Source organism: Puma concolor, chromosome B1 (assembly GCF_028749965.1).
Source record: "Puma concolor isolate L17-30 chromosome B1, mPumCon1.1.hap2, whole genome shotgun sequence".
Classification (NCBI taxonomy): Eukaryota; Metazoa; Chordata; class Mammalia; order Carnivora; family Felidae; genus Puma; species Puma concolor.
This window is the reverse complement of record NC_141670.1, coordinates 125,793,748-125,808,268: the sequence shown is the minus strand read 5'-3', so window position 1 is coordinate 125,808,268 and position 14,521 is coordinate 125,793,748. Positions and strand designations below refer to the sequence as shown.

The 14,521-nt window shown below is 36.5% G+C and overlaps 1 non-coding gene across 1 annotated transcript; it reads right to left on the bottom strand.

The window, feature by feature from the left end:
* Nucleotides 1-246: 246 nt before the first annotated feature.
* Nucleotides 247-351, bottom strand: LOC112859161 (U6 spliceosomal RNA). The gene has a single exon (XR_003223474.1). It is a non-coding gene; the product is annotated as a U6 spliceosomal RNA (small nuclear RNA).
* Between the last annotated feature and the right edge of the window lie 14,170 nt (nucleotides 352-14,521).

The following is a 14,521-nucleotide window of genomic DNA, read 5'->3' as shown; positions in this document are numbered from 1 at the left end:
AGGCAAATAATTTCTAAACTAGGAATTTTACATTGCTGGGTAGTTAGCCATCAGGAATTTGTTTACCTGGTTTAATGACTACGTATCATCACCTATAAGCAGAGTCCTAAGAAGCATATGTTGGATAACAGGAGATGAATCAGTGCAAGAATTAACTTGTCCTGGTCACTGCTACAGCAGCATGCAAGAGTTAATAGGTTAATAATGGGTACTAGGATGGGCTTGTGGGGTTTAAAGTGGTAATGGAGGAGCAGGTAATACAAGAGCAATGGGTGTCATCCTTGCATAGGGGCATTGCTCATCTTCTCTGTAGCATCCCAGTTTTACTATATGTGCTGCCAAAGTGAGCATAATACAAGAGGAATGGGAAGTAGATAAAGACATACTCATAGTTTTGTCTAGAATCCAGCCTAACTGCCAGGTAAATGAAATTGTGTGTGTGCACGTGTGTGTTTTTAGGATAAGAAATAATGTTTAAAACCATCCATTTCAAGGAATACTGCCAATCAAATGGAAAGATGACTGACGTGTTTGTTCTATTGGCAGATGGTTTAGATGTTGATTTTGTTCGTGTATAAGCTGTTTGGCTTGGGTGTCTGCATACTGCTTTTTGAAGGTGACTAAAAATCTCTGCACCTGCCAAATCTCATATTTAACATTCAACAGTTGGTGCTGGCAGGAATATCATTCAGAGATAAAAATCTCCATTAGTCATGCTATTTTAGGTGGACTATTATCAAAACCTAAGCAAATAGCAACGTGGATTAACTCAAACTTAAATTCAAGTTCTAATTTTGTCCTTTAAGCCTGCTAAGACATTTAGTCTAATACTCAGCACTTAATCAGCTTTACGAAAGCATCATGGTAACATGAGAAAACAGTGGCGTTTACTACATTTTAATTACCATAATGACCTGCAAATGTAGAAACATCAGTCCCCAAAATTTGGGGAGCTGCTTATGTTACATCATATTAAGTAAGCTTTGAAATATATTGCAATAAACTTTTCTGTATTTTTTTTTAGTTTCTATGTTATATCATAATTGGGTTATTTATTTTGCTCATACCTTATAGAGATATCTCATTTGAAAAAAGCAAGAAAATGTGCCTTGTAAAAATGTCATGTTGGTAATATCATGCCTCTACCTACTATCATAGACCATTGATTAAAATGTGATAGCCTCTTTTTTAATTAAAGAAGGAATCAGGCATTACTCATTAAAAGTAGATACTATATTAACACAAATATATATTGTATTTTTAAATGTATAACATTTACACAAAAACTACAATATCTCTTAAAGATTTTTACCTTTTTTGTCATACCAGAAAACAATGTTTAGTGTAATAACAGCAGCTATTTCAGATATTAATAGCTACTATGTACCAAGCATGGCGCTGAGGGTCAGGGATAAAATAATCAAAAACAAAGTATTTTCTGCTTTGGCAAAGTTTAAGGTCTAACCATTAGTTTAAGAAAACTGTAGGGGCACTAAGTGGCTCAGTCATTTGAGCATCCAACTCTTGATTTCAGCTCAGGTCATGATCCCAGAGTCGTGGGATTGAACCCTGCATTGAGCTCTGCGCTGAGCATGGAACTTGATTAAGATTTTCTCTTTCTTTCTCCCTCTGCCCCTCTCCCCAGCTCATGCTCTCTCTCTCTCTAAGGTAGAAAGAAAGAAAGAAAGAAAGAAAGAAAGAAAGAAAGAAAGAAAAAGAAAGAAAGAAAGAAAGAAAGAAAGAAAGAAAGAAAGAAAGAAAAGAAAGAGAAAGAAAGAAAGAAAGAAAGAAAGAAAGAAAGAAAGAAAGAAAGAAAAAGAAAAAAGTAAAAAATAAAAAATATGTATACAATGATGGACGGAAACCTTTCTTTACCACAGCTGGTCTTCAATGTTAACTCTGTTGCCATGCTAGAGAAACAAAATGTCTTAGCATATTGAATTCCATTTTTTAATGATTATATTTTGAAAATAGCAAAACAAAATGTATTGGTTAAAAATACATTTCACTTTTATAATTCTAAAATTCCAGGTTGGTCTACTACTTAATCACTGCCCAAAAAGAAGTGCTAATCAACTTCACTAAAAACAACCTCACTGCTTTTGTTAGATACAAAGCAACACTTGTTTGACTTGTAGCCTAATTTTAAACACATTTTTGACTCATTTATTTACTTCTATATATGATTTGCAACCAATTTATCCTGCAGGCCATGCCTGGAAATTACCATGCTCAAGGTTAAATGGTGTATAGAGGCCATGCTGGGTTTTGTAATTGCTCTGAGTTTTTAAATTATGCACGATATACTTTCTTTTTTTCCAGGCTGAAATTACTGTGGCCAGAATCAAGAGACCTTTTTAATCTCTGAGTTAAAGCAGACTTCAAACTGTCTGATCAGGAAATTTGGGACCAACTTTTCCCAGTAGATATTTCTGAGTAGAAATGGCATAGCTATCCCCCCCAGATCCTTCTAAGGTCCCTCCTCCTGCCTTAGAAATGCTGATCTGCTCCCAGGCCACATAACAATAAAATGTATGGTTCTGTTCTTTATCAATAACACAAAGTAGTTGTGCCCCCATCACTTGTTAGGGAACCCAACTACAAATTATTGCCATTCAGCACCCATCAAAACTTTAGTTAAGAGAGTAATATCTGTGGAAGATTTCCTGAAATGCAATGCAATCCACCTAGAGAAACTATTAAAACCAACCTATGGATAAGGCTGATGAACAGAGAAATGCACACTTAGTTGGCCAAATGTTATTCCCCACAGAAACACCTTTGGAAAGCTGTGCTTTTGCCTTGGCATTGTGCCCCGTGCTTGCACTGAAGGACTGTAACAAACAGTCCCATAAAACTCCTCCATGTAGTTTCTACAACAATTTCTTGAGGACACTGTTCACTATGTCACAGTGTCCTTTTTATGAGGACTCAAAGGAGGAATGTTTCTCTGGACTCTGTGCCAGGAATAATTGGCCTTCTTCTAAGCAACAGGTGGGTTTCCTTTTTTACGGGCATTGGGTAACTTGTTTCCCCCAATGTTGCCCTCTTTTCTTTGCTTCAGAACTGAAGAGTCAAGTATGTGGCCTGCCTCAAGCAAATTTTGAAGTCTTCATGGCACTCTTGAAATTCATCTCGTGTTTCCTTCTTCTACTTTCCTTCTTTCTCTTCTCCCTCATTATCTATTGTTTTTTATTTCAGTTCATCTAAATACATAAAAGCTGTCTAAATTCTATTCTGGAAGAAGATGTGATAAATAAGGAAGATTAATGACATGAGATAAAAGCAGCATGTATTTTCCATTTTCCCATTTGAGTCTTTATGACTGAGAGGCAAGAAGCCAGATTTTACCCCAGGAGCAAAACACAAACAAACACCCCCCCCTCCCTTATCCTGAGCTTCTAATTGTAAAAGTATTCAGTGAATGTAAAGGAAAAAAAAAAGATTGAGGCTGTGAAATTAGTATAGAGATGATGTCTTTTTTCTTCTGGTTGCAAGACCACATAAAGAATTCTCAGAGCTAAGAGGAGTGGGAAAAAAGAAAGAAAAAATAGAGTGAGATGCAAGGCTTATCTCTGTTCACATCCTCAGCTCACAGAGACTAATACCTTTCCTGCTCTGGCCGTCAGCAGCCCCACAGAAGTGATCAAGAGGACCTTATAGAGCAGTAAGAGTAACCATTAACACCTGATACTTGCAGTCCTCAGAAAGGCATAGGGGAACAGACCATTCTTTGGCAGCCAGGCCCAGAAAAATATTCTTAGAGCTTTAGAGGCTGGATATCAAAGGACAATGGTATTGGTGGGGTTAGTGCAAGAAAGTTAGCAGAACAAAGGCCACAGAGGTGCCAACACTGAGAACTATATACCAGGGTAGTCTACATGGTGAGAAAAAGACTAGTGTGGACTTTGGGAGACAATGAGGCAGGATCACTCCTTTCGAGCTACTTTGCTGGTGACAGGTAGTTCCCTTGGAGTTTAGAAATGGAAGAAGGATGAGAAACATCAAGAGAGCTCCAAGAAAAGGGGATGAAAATGAGACTGGGTTAAACAGAAAATGAATGACAAATACTTGTGCTGATGAAGGAAACCCATCCAGAACCTAGGTGAGTTTGCCATCAGGCTGGTTGGTACAGAAATTATAAAGGAAATTATAAAGGGTGATACTTGGAAGTTACATTTTTCAATTTGTGATCAGAATATGTGTCTGTTAAGTAAATAAGTGCCATTCATATTTGAATGCACATATAATTCTAAAGTAGATTCTCTTCTACCTCTTTTTTTAGAAGTTGTCCTTTCTGACGTCAATAATCATACAGTGTAGTATGGGGGCGCCTTGGTGGCTCAGTCAGTTAAGCGTCTGACTTTGGCTCAGGTCATGACCTCACAGTTCGTGGGTTTGAGCCCTGTGTTGGACTCTGTGCTGACAGCTCAGAGCCTGGAGACTGCTTCAGATTCTGTGTCTCCCTCTCTCTCTGTCCCTCCCCTGCTCACACTCTGTCTCTCTCTGTCTCTCAACAGTGAATAAATGTTAAAAAATTTGAAAACATATATATAGTGTAATATGGAGATACCTAAATTACCATTTCCATTTTCTGTTCTTAGGTTCTGAGGAGCAATTCATGAACACCAGACTTCTTTTGGTTCATATGGCACAGCCTTCTCATAATTCTCCTCCTACCAGTCTGGCTCTCCCTTTCCTGTATGTCATAAATTTGTGTGTATGCCATTCAACTTTAAATGTATACTTTATTCAAGCCTTTCTCCTTCTCCTTTGCATTCATTCTCTCAGGCAAAATGAGATACAAATCCTTATTTCCAACCCTCTCTCTTTCAAACTCCTGTTCCAAACTCTAAATTGCTACCCGGATATTTCTAGCCACATGTCCCATTTATAGCCTCAAACACAACATCCTGAATCAAATTATCCATTTTCCCTAAAGCCAAATTCCATTGCCATGCCTCTGACTGCTATCAAGTTACTACCATTCCTTCAAGCTCCTGAAAAAAATAGAAGCATTGTCTGTTTTTCTCTCTCACCTACCATGTAAAACAAGTCAAAGACTTTCTTGTGTTTTGGCTTTATGTACAAGTCTCTTCACTCCATTCCCACTGTCATTTCTCCAGTACACATAAGCCTCCGGTTCCTCCATTTATTTGTTCCCATTTCCATACCTGGCTGTGGTACAAAGAACATAGATTTTGGTGTTGATATGAACCTGGGTTGGACAACCTTGTCAAATTTTAAACAAATTACTCAAAACTTAGTCATATCATCTGTAAAATGGAGATTAAAAATAGCTGCCTTACAAGTTTGATGTGAGGATAACCTGAAATCATTTATCTGAAGACTTAGCATAGGCCTACTGTACCCACTGAGGAAAATCTATCATCTCAATGTTGAGAATTACTAAAAAAAATCATTCAGTTTTGTAAATTTGGAGCCACAAGGGGTGGCTAGATTCCCAATAATAATTCATTATTTTTTTTAACCAGCTTCTTCTTGCCCTTTTACTTTCAGAGCAATTCTGAACCTTCACCATTCTCCATCAGCCATAGTACCTGTTTTCGTTCCATTTAATCTCAAACATGACTTTTGCCTTCAACCTTTCATACACAAGTGAGGCTGCCAGGTATCTCATCTCCCTGCTTTCACACCAATAACTTTAGCTAACTACGCCCCTTTCTTATTCCCTTGCTTCCAGTTTTAGAAACAAGAGTTTCCCTTCCCTTTGTTCAATGTCAGCCCTTCCCTCTTTTGATCACTTCCCATACTATCAAATTCAGGAATTTGTTCTATTAATAATACCCCTTCTCTGCTATATCCTAAATATCCATATCTACTTACTCTTTTCCTTAATCATTAAACAAATTTGAATCTTCTCATCCTTAAATGTCCCTCTCTGATCCTTAAGATCTAAACTTGAGTCACCATCCTGATCCTCTTTTGCTATTCCAGGAAAAATGTTTTTGAAGGAGATTCTTTCTTCACTCTATATACTTATTCAGTTCTGTATTTCTTAGCTTACTGGAATCAGACTTGCTTCTCTACCCATCCTTTAACTTAAATTTAGGTGTTCAATCACCTGCCTGTTTTAAAATAGACCCCTCTACTGAATTTACATTTGCCACTCATCCCTTCTTGAATTCTCTCTTCTTTTCGCTTCCATGACTCTCTCCTACTTCTAGAACTGTCTCTTTATAGGATTTCTTCTTTCTTTCTTTCTTTCTTTCTTTCTTTCTTTCTTTCTTTCTTTTCCTTCCTTCCTTCCTTCCTTCCTTCCTTCCTTCCTTCCTTCCTTCCTTCCTTCCTTTCTAGAGCATTTGTAGGGAAGGGGCAGAGGAAGAAAGAAAGAAAGAATCTTAAGCATGCTTCACACCCATCACAGAGCCCAACACAGGGCTCATTCTCACCAAGGGTGAGACCATGCCCTGAGCTGAAATCAAGAGTTGGATGCATAACCAACTGAGCTACCCACGTGCCCCACTTCATAGTCTTTCATGTGAACTCAGTCTCCTCTGCTTGGTGCTTAGGTGTTGACCTAAGCTACTGTGGAGTGAAATCTCATGTGTGTTCGTACTTTGAACAATCACTTGTATGCAAACAATTACCAATTACAGATTTATGTTTTCAGTCTTGAGCTACTCTCTGAGCTCCAGCCCTACACATACAATTCTTGACTCAGTTACTCAGCTGTACCTCTTTATTTGACTCTTCCATAGGCACATCAACTTCAACATACTCAAAAGAGAACTTAGCATCTTTTCTCAAGGCCTGTTCCTCCTCTTTCATTCCAAAGTTCAGTTACTGATACTGTCATTGCAATAGTCAGTTGCCCTTGCCAGAAACGAGTTTTTCTCTTTTCACCCCTACATCAAATCAGTGAACTAAGTTACTAAATGATTCTTCAGTTCATAGTGTCTTCTCCATTACTATCATCAGTGATATTATTTGGGCCTTTAACATTTCTCACTTGACCTATGGAAATGCATTCTAAATAGTAGGCATAAGAAAAACTAATATGCATAGTGACATAGAGTGAACACTAGGAACTATATTGCTTGTGTTCAAATACTAGCTCCAATAACTTACTAGCTCTGCTAGTAAGGAATGTATACACTCTTGCTGTGCTTCATTCTCTCTCCGTCAGGGAGAATGCAGCATCTTTACCCAGTCAGCGGTTACTTGTTTATTCCTCAAAATTCGGTTAAGATGTCACTTGTTTAAGGATCCCTTCCCAGGGATAAACAGTCCCTTCTCTGTGATATCTTGATATCCTTTGTAACCTCTACTTAAAATTTATTATTATTTCAATGTATTCTGCTCCAATATGTGTTTATTTAATGAAAATTAGCTTATTTATGATTAAGTAGGGGAATGGTATAATATAATGCAGGAGTCAATATAATGTTTGTTCATTCATAACTTTTCCAAGCCTGTTTTTATTTTGAAAGATCATGAGCAAACATTCTCACAATTACAAACAATGTATTAGTAATACATCAAAACCTTAAGGAAAAAGCTGAAAATCTTACTTTAGGCAAAAGGTTAGTTGGTTCAAAAATTGCTGCCGGAATGTCCATCAACTGATGAATGGATAAAGAAATTGTGGTTTATATACACAATGGAGTACTACGTGGCAATGAGAAAAAATGAAATATGGCCTTTTGTAGCAACGTGGATGGAACTGGAGAGTGTGATGCTAAGTGAAATAAGCCATACAGAGAAAGACAGATATCATATGGTTTCACTCTTATGTGGATCCTGAGAAACTTAAGAGAAACCCATGGGGGAGGGGAACAAAAAAAAAAAAAAAAAAAAGAGGTTAGAGTGGGAGAGAGCCAAAGCATAAGAGACTGTTGAGAACTGAGAACAAACTAAGGGTCGATGGGGGGTGGGAGGGAGGAGAGGGTGGGTGATGGGTACTGAGGAGGGCACCTTTTGGGATGAGCACTGGGTGTTGTATGGAAACCAATTTGACAATAAATTTCATATATAAATAAAAAAAAAAAAAATAAAGCCAAAAAAAAAAAAAATTGCTGCCGGGCGCCTGGATGGCTCATTCGGTTAAGTGTCCAACTTCGGCTCAGGTCATGATCTCACAGTTTGTGGGTTCGAGCCCCATGTCGGGCTCTGTGGTGACAGCTCAGAGCCTGGAGACTGCTTTGGATTCTGTGTCTCCCTCCCTCTCTGTCCCTCCCCTGTTCGCACTCTGTCTCTCGACCCTCTCTCTCTCTCTCTCTCTCTCTCTCAAAAATAAATGAACATCGTGGTACCTGGGTGGCTCAGTTGGTTGGACAACTGACTTCAGCTCGGGTCATGATCTCACAGTTTGTGGGTTCAGGCCCCGCGTCAGGCTCTGTGCTGACAGCTCAGAGCCTGGAGCCTGCTTTGGATTCTGTGTCCCCTCCCTCTCTCTACCCCTCCCCTGCTCATGCTCTGTGTCTCTCTGTCTCTCAATAATAAATAAATGTTAAAAAAATTAAAATAAACAAACATTTAAAAAATTTAATTAATAAATGAATAAATAAATATTGTTGCACTTTCCACAATAATCATTAATGTAGGGAATTTGAAAGTAGAGATGACATATCTATGAAGATATTTCTCATGTGTTAAATACTTTGGGTTAGATTTTTAAATTTTGATGTATCTGGTCTGTAATAGGTGAATATTTTCAAAGTCTTTAGAAGGAAGCATAAGTGCAAGAGTTAAACATCAGCAAAATCAACTGGCTTTGCTAATGGATGCAAATGTTAGTGGAGATAAAGCTGTGCTTCCGTTTTTGTTAAGATTGTTATTGCTTTTACTTAGTACCCTGTTTTCAAAGTTACATAGGCTTTGAGTAGTCAGCCCAATCTTATTTTTTTTTCCTTTAAGCTCTGTTACTTTTAATGTACAGTTTTTGAACACATAAGTATTTTTCAGGAACATATGTATGATTGTAAAAGAAATGCCTATACATTAACATGATGCATCTGTTGGCCCACTAATCTGTAACTTCCTGGAGAGAAAGGACCATCAGAAATTAATGTTTGTACTGTCATTCCATAACTTGATACCTTTCAGTGAACTGAATGAAACCACAGAAGATGCTGAATAGATGCTACTTCTTTTTTTTCCCATCTACTGTCCCTTCTTCCATCTCTTCTCCCTTAAATTCAACCAAACACAAGCCTCTGTATATGTAACTTCCCTAACAAAAATACTTCAACTGCTTATACAGTAAAGTATGGATCTCCTGACTTTAGTATCTAAGGCTGTACTTGCTTTGGTGCCAGCCAGTCACTCCGAATTTACTGTGCCAGTCAGTGAAGTCAGCTCACTGTGCTCTTGCTACACAGTGTGTATTTACCTGCTCCCTTATTTTGCTCATGCCCTTTTCTTACCATCTTCCCCAGAATGGGCTCCCAACTCCACTCTAATTATCAAAGTCCCCAGGTTTACTGTAGTGCCAGCTCAACTCACTCTCCTCTCCTTGAGGCAGCTATTATGACAATAAGTAGTATCCATTTGTCATTAAGTCTCACATACTGGTATTGATCTTTTTATCATATATGGTCCAAACAGTATGAAGTCGACCTGAATCTTATATTTCTTATGGTTCCAAATAGAAACTCATATTTAATATAAATCTATTGATTATTTTTTTTAAAAAAAAGTAAAACTAAAGGAGCCAGAATAAGTCACATTGGACTGAAGTGAAAACTAGCAAATCAGTGAAGCATACTACTAAGAGATTGTTGCAATAAATGTACATTTGAGGTTTTGTGGAGCTGAACTCTCCTTGTGTCAGTGGGAATGAGAAGGAAGAGGAAGGAATAAAAGGAAAGAAGGGAAATACAATTAGATTAGGGAATTAAGAATAAGGATGGGGGTGACTGGATGGCTCAGTCGGTTAAGCATCAGACTTCGGCTCAGATCATGATCTCCCCGTTCGTGAGTTTGAGTCCCATGTCGGTCTCTGTGCTGACAGCTCAGAGCCCGTAGCCTGCTTCGGATTCTGTGTCTCCTTCTTCTCTCTGCCCTTCCCTGCTCTCACTCTGTGTGTGTCTCTCAGAAAAATAAACATTAAAAAAAAATTTAAGAATAAGGATAAATTAAAAAAATTAGTCTAAGTTACAAAGTCCATTTAAGAAGGAAAAATGGTCGCATCACTGAAACAGAGGATGTTAAGATTTATTATAGGAGAAAAAAGTGAATACTTTGGCTTTCTTTTTCTATATTCAGGGTGATGTGCAAGATGATGCAATATGAAAACTGTACCTTGATTAAAATTCGGTGATATCCCTTATCCCTTAATCCTTTGTCTATCTTGCCTCATTATCTGTGAACTCTTATTAACCGTGGTAACTGATGCTCACCATCCCAAACCAATAGTTGATAAAAACAAATAAGATACCCTGAAATATTCCATACACATACTGCCCATATAAACATTCCTAGTGGGAGAATCATTTGAATCCAAAATATGCTAAGGGTGCCCATGGGTAATTTAAAATACATTTTAAAATTCCAATATATTAATAGCCTAAACAACAAGTTAGAATGAAACTTTCTAAAAATTTAACTAATGTATGACCACTTGACTCTGAATTATATAATATAAGGTAAGGAATTATTTTAGTTCACAGCCCCCAGTTATTTGGTTTAAAGATTTTCTCTTTTGTTCTAAAAACTAGAAGTGAAAGGATAAGAGTGTGTGTTATATTCACAAAATAATAAATGTGGAACATCTTCATTTCTTTTAGACTATAAATATATATTACACTAATTTAGAAAATGACTATTTTACAGAAGTCACTGAAATATTTGCTTATCTTGTTTTATATGTAATCCCCCCAAATGTGCTCATTGTACAACAGAATACCTTAATTTTAATTGAAAATGAAGAAATTAGAATTATTTCAAATCATTACAGAAATCTGGAATGAATGAAACCATCAGATCTGACTGCTCCCAGAGCCTCAATTGGTGTGAGTTGAGATATATGCATTTCTTATTTATGTTTAAAGTGGAAGCTAGAAGATTGGCCCAATATTCCTAGGAATGCATGGAATTCTAAAGTATTTACTTTTTTTTTTTGTTTTTAAGTGGAGTGATTGTGCCCTCCTTTAATATTGTGGAATTATTTTAATCACTGTTTTATCCTTACATCTTTATGAACTTTGATCTTACTTTGTTTCTTAGGCTATCTGCTAAGACTTTATTATGGAAGTCTTTCTTAAGGAAAATGTTTTTTCAATAAGTCTTTCAAATCCATAGTTCAAATATAAAGCAATTGAGATTATTCCTCTCAATCAATCCTTGGAAATACTCAAAGAAACGATTATATTTTGTTTTCTTTTGTTTTGTTTTGTTTTGTTTTGTTTTGTTTTGTTTTGTTTTAGGCATACTTTGAATTTCATTATGATAATAATGCAAACTGATATTTATTGAGTGGTTAGAGTTGTCAGCCATTGTGCCTGAAGCTTTATAGATATTAGCTCATCAAATCCTTCCAGATTCTATGAAATAGATAATAACATCATCCCTATTTCATAAAGGAACAAACCAAGAGTTCAAAGAGTTATATAATTTGCCAAACATAGATATTTAAGTGGTACTTAAATCCATGTGTGTCTTAAACTATAAACCTTATCCTATCTTGTGCAAAAGAAGATAATTATCTTCCCCATCAGTTTTTCAAATGAAGTTTACTTGACTTTATAGTGTACCTTTCATATATGTCTTTTCTAATTATAAGCTACTCATCTTCATGATGGTGTCTGAAACTACAACCTAAATATAATTTAAAATGTTATTAAGAAAATGCTATTAATCCTAAATATCTTTATGATTACTTAGTAACATACGTTGTTCTGCTTCTCTCAGATCCACAATTTTAATGTCATTAGTCAGAAATATTTGACATCTACAGTCTTGTTGTAACGTGTAGGATCTGTTGAAATAAAGGGAGATTTTTCATTGCTGAGAAAGAGGCCTGAGCGAGAGTCAAGCTGGTCATTTCTCAGCTTACAGGCTGATTAGTTACAAGAGTTCAACTAGAAAGTCATTGCCCAGGGCAGTGTTCAAAGTGGTGGATTCTATGATATAAACTGGCAGAGGGACATTAAAGCAAGTAGCAGAAGAGGGTCCTTTTGGGGAAGAATGTAGTAGAAAACATGAAAAATAAAATTTACTTTGAGAGTCTCTAGGACTTGATGGGGAGGCCACCCATGCAAGTCACCTCCTATTGTAACTGCACAGAAGAGAGCACCCTCCTTGTACATTTGCATCCATTTCATGTTCCTTTTTGTAGAGTAGTGTGATTTAGCACTGGTGTCTGCTGGATAGAAAGAGTCTGATTAATGTGTGGCACTTCATGTTATAGCATATACTCCCATGTAAGTGATGGAAGACCCTCACATAATTGGATCTGAAATGGAATAAAATGATGAAAATTTTAGCATAGCCTTTGTCTTTATATGCTATAGTGGGGACAGCTGAGAGGTCAGGATACTTGGAAACGATGAGGGGCATTTTAGAGTCTCTGCTGGTAAAAATTTGTTTAACACAGTCTCATGATTAAAAGGAATGTGTATCCTGCTGTGGCACCAAGGTACAAGAGAGAGAATAATAAATTGGTGCCATTGACAAGATGTCATTTGTTATCTGCTTTAAAATGTCAGGTCATGTCATTGTGGTGAAATATTTTCTCTCTTGATGTATGTCTTACAAAGCAGGTTCAATGTTTGCCACTATTCTATTTCAATAAAAGAAAACAGCTTTTAATCTGGAAAGCACTGTCACCAGGAGGAAAATAAGGTCATCCGAGACTCTTATTTGGCCATTTCTCCACAATCCTCCATTAGCACTGTATTTCAATAGCCCTGTTGGTCCAAATTCTTTCTTTAATTTATCTTTTGAGGAGTGTAATTATCCATCTGCTCTCTTGGCCAAAGGCAGGGAGAAAAAGAGATTTTAGATATTGCAAGGTTACAAAAAGGCCAAAACCTGGTAACTGCACATCCTTATGTGATATACTTATGAGATTGTTAGATTCTTCACAACTTTTCTCATTCAGGGTTTCAGAGTACAAACATAGAAAGCACAGCTCTCTCACATTATATCAGTTAAAAATAAGTGAAGAGAATTTTAAAAAACAAAAATGAAAAAAATAGGAAAGTCATGTGTTTGTGGGCTATAATATTGTTACACTGATGTATACTTTCAATCTATGAAACATGAAGTAAAACACAGGGCATTAAAAGACTCAGTAAGTTGTTTTCCATTTTTCAGGTATCTAGATTTTCAGTGTAAACTCATTATAGTGACCTTAGACAGATGTGTTTGTCTCGCACATACTAGACCAAGCTGGTATTTTGAATTGTGGAGCCCTATTCCACATGAGCTGGATTACACATGAGCTCAATTCCATTGAGCTGGAAGAGCAAAATCCACTTTGGATCCTAGAAAATAAATAACCCAACAAAGGTATAAAAATCTCTGTGCATATATATGCATATGTATATATACAAGTAAAGAGATAACCCCATGAACATATACAACCTCTAGTCATATTCTGGAACCCAAAAAGTGAAAGGAAATTATTAACCTCAGAAATACCACAAACTTAGCCATTGATGGGAAGGGTATCATCAGCAAATAAACAAAAGGATAAAAACATTCATGAGAGATGACTGATCTTTAAAGACTTCTGTACACACAAGAAAAACTTCCATATGATAATGAGTATATCTAACTCCCTCAGATATTGCATTTAAATGAATTTCCTATGGTGGTGGCAGCTGCTCCTTCCGTTATAGTTAAAAATATCAAGTGTCTATGTTCTTTTTATTTGAAATGTCTATATAGTTAACTAATTTAGGTAAAGATAAAACTGATGAATCCATGCATTAATTCTTTAAACTTATTAGTTTAGTGCATAAGAACTATGCATATCTAATTTTAAGAGGAGAAAATGAGATATTTCAGAAAATAAAACAATTTACTACAGAAATGTAAACCTTAAAGGGATTGGATTTTGAAAATATAAGGTTGAATGGTCAAATGATCTTTAATGTATCTTTAATGTAGTTTAATGGAAATAATAAATTGTCTCTGAATTCCACAGAAAAAACAGAAGTCCAGCAATGTAAACTATAGAGAAAGATGAAATTTTCACAAACAATACCTGATGCAGCAGGATGATTTATTGAAACATTAACTTGGATTTTGCTCAGATTGCTATATACATTTTCCCTTTCTGATTCCAAGAAGGTGGTCCATGTTATGTTTCCTTCACTTGAGGGCTGAAGAGTAGTCAGTTCCAAAGGAGGTTATTTCTAAGCACAAGGATTTAAGTGCTCTCCGAGGTTTTGTTTGTAACAGTTATAGAATTCCATGGAATTGTCTCAAAAGGGAGAGATGTAGAAAGCAAAGGTTACTAAATGAAGAAAGGTTGGGAGAAACTCCTTTCCAAATCTGTAAAAGGAATAGAGTTTTTATGAGGTCCATAGCATCTTGCAAATGGCAGGAT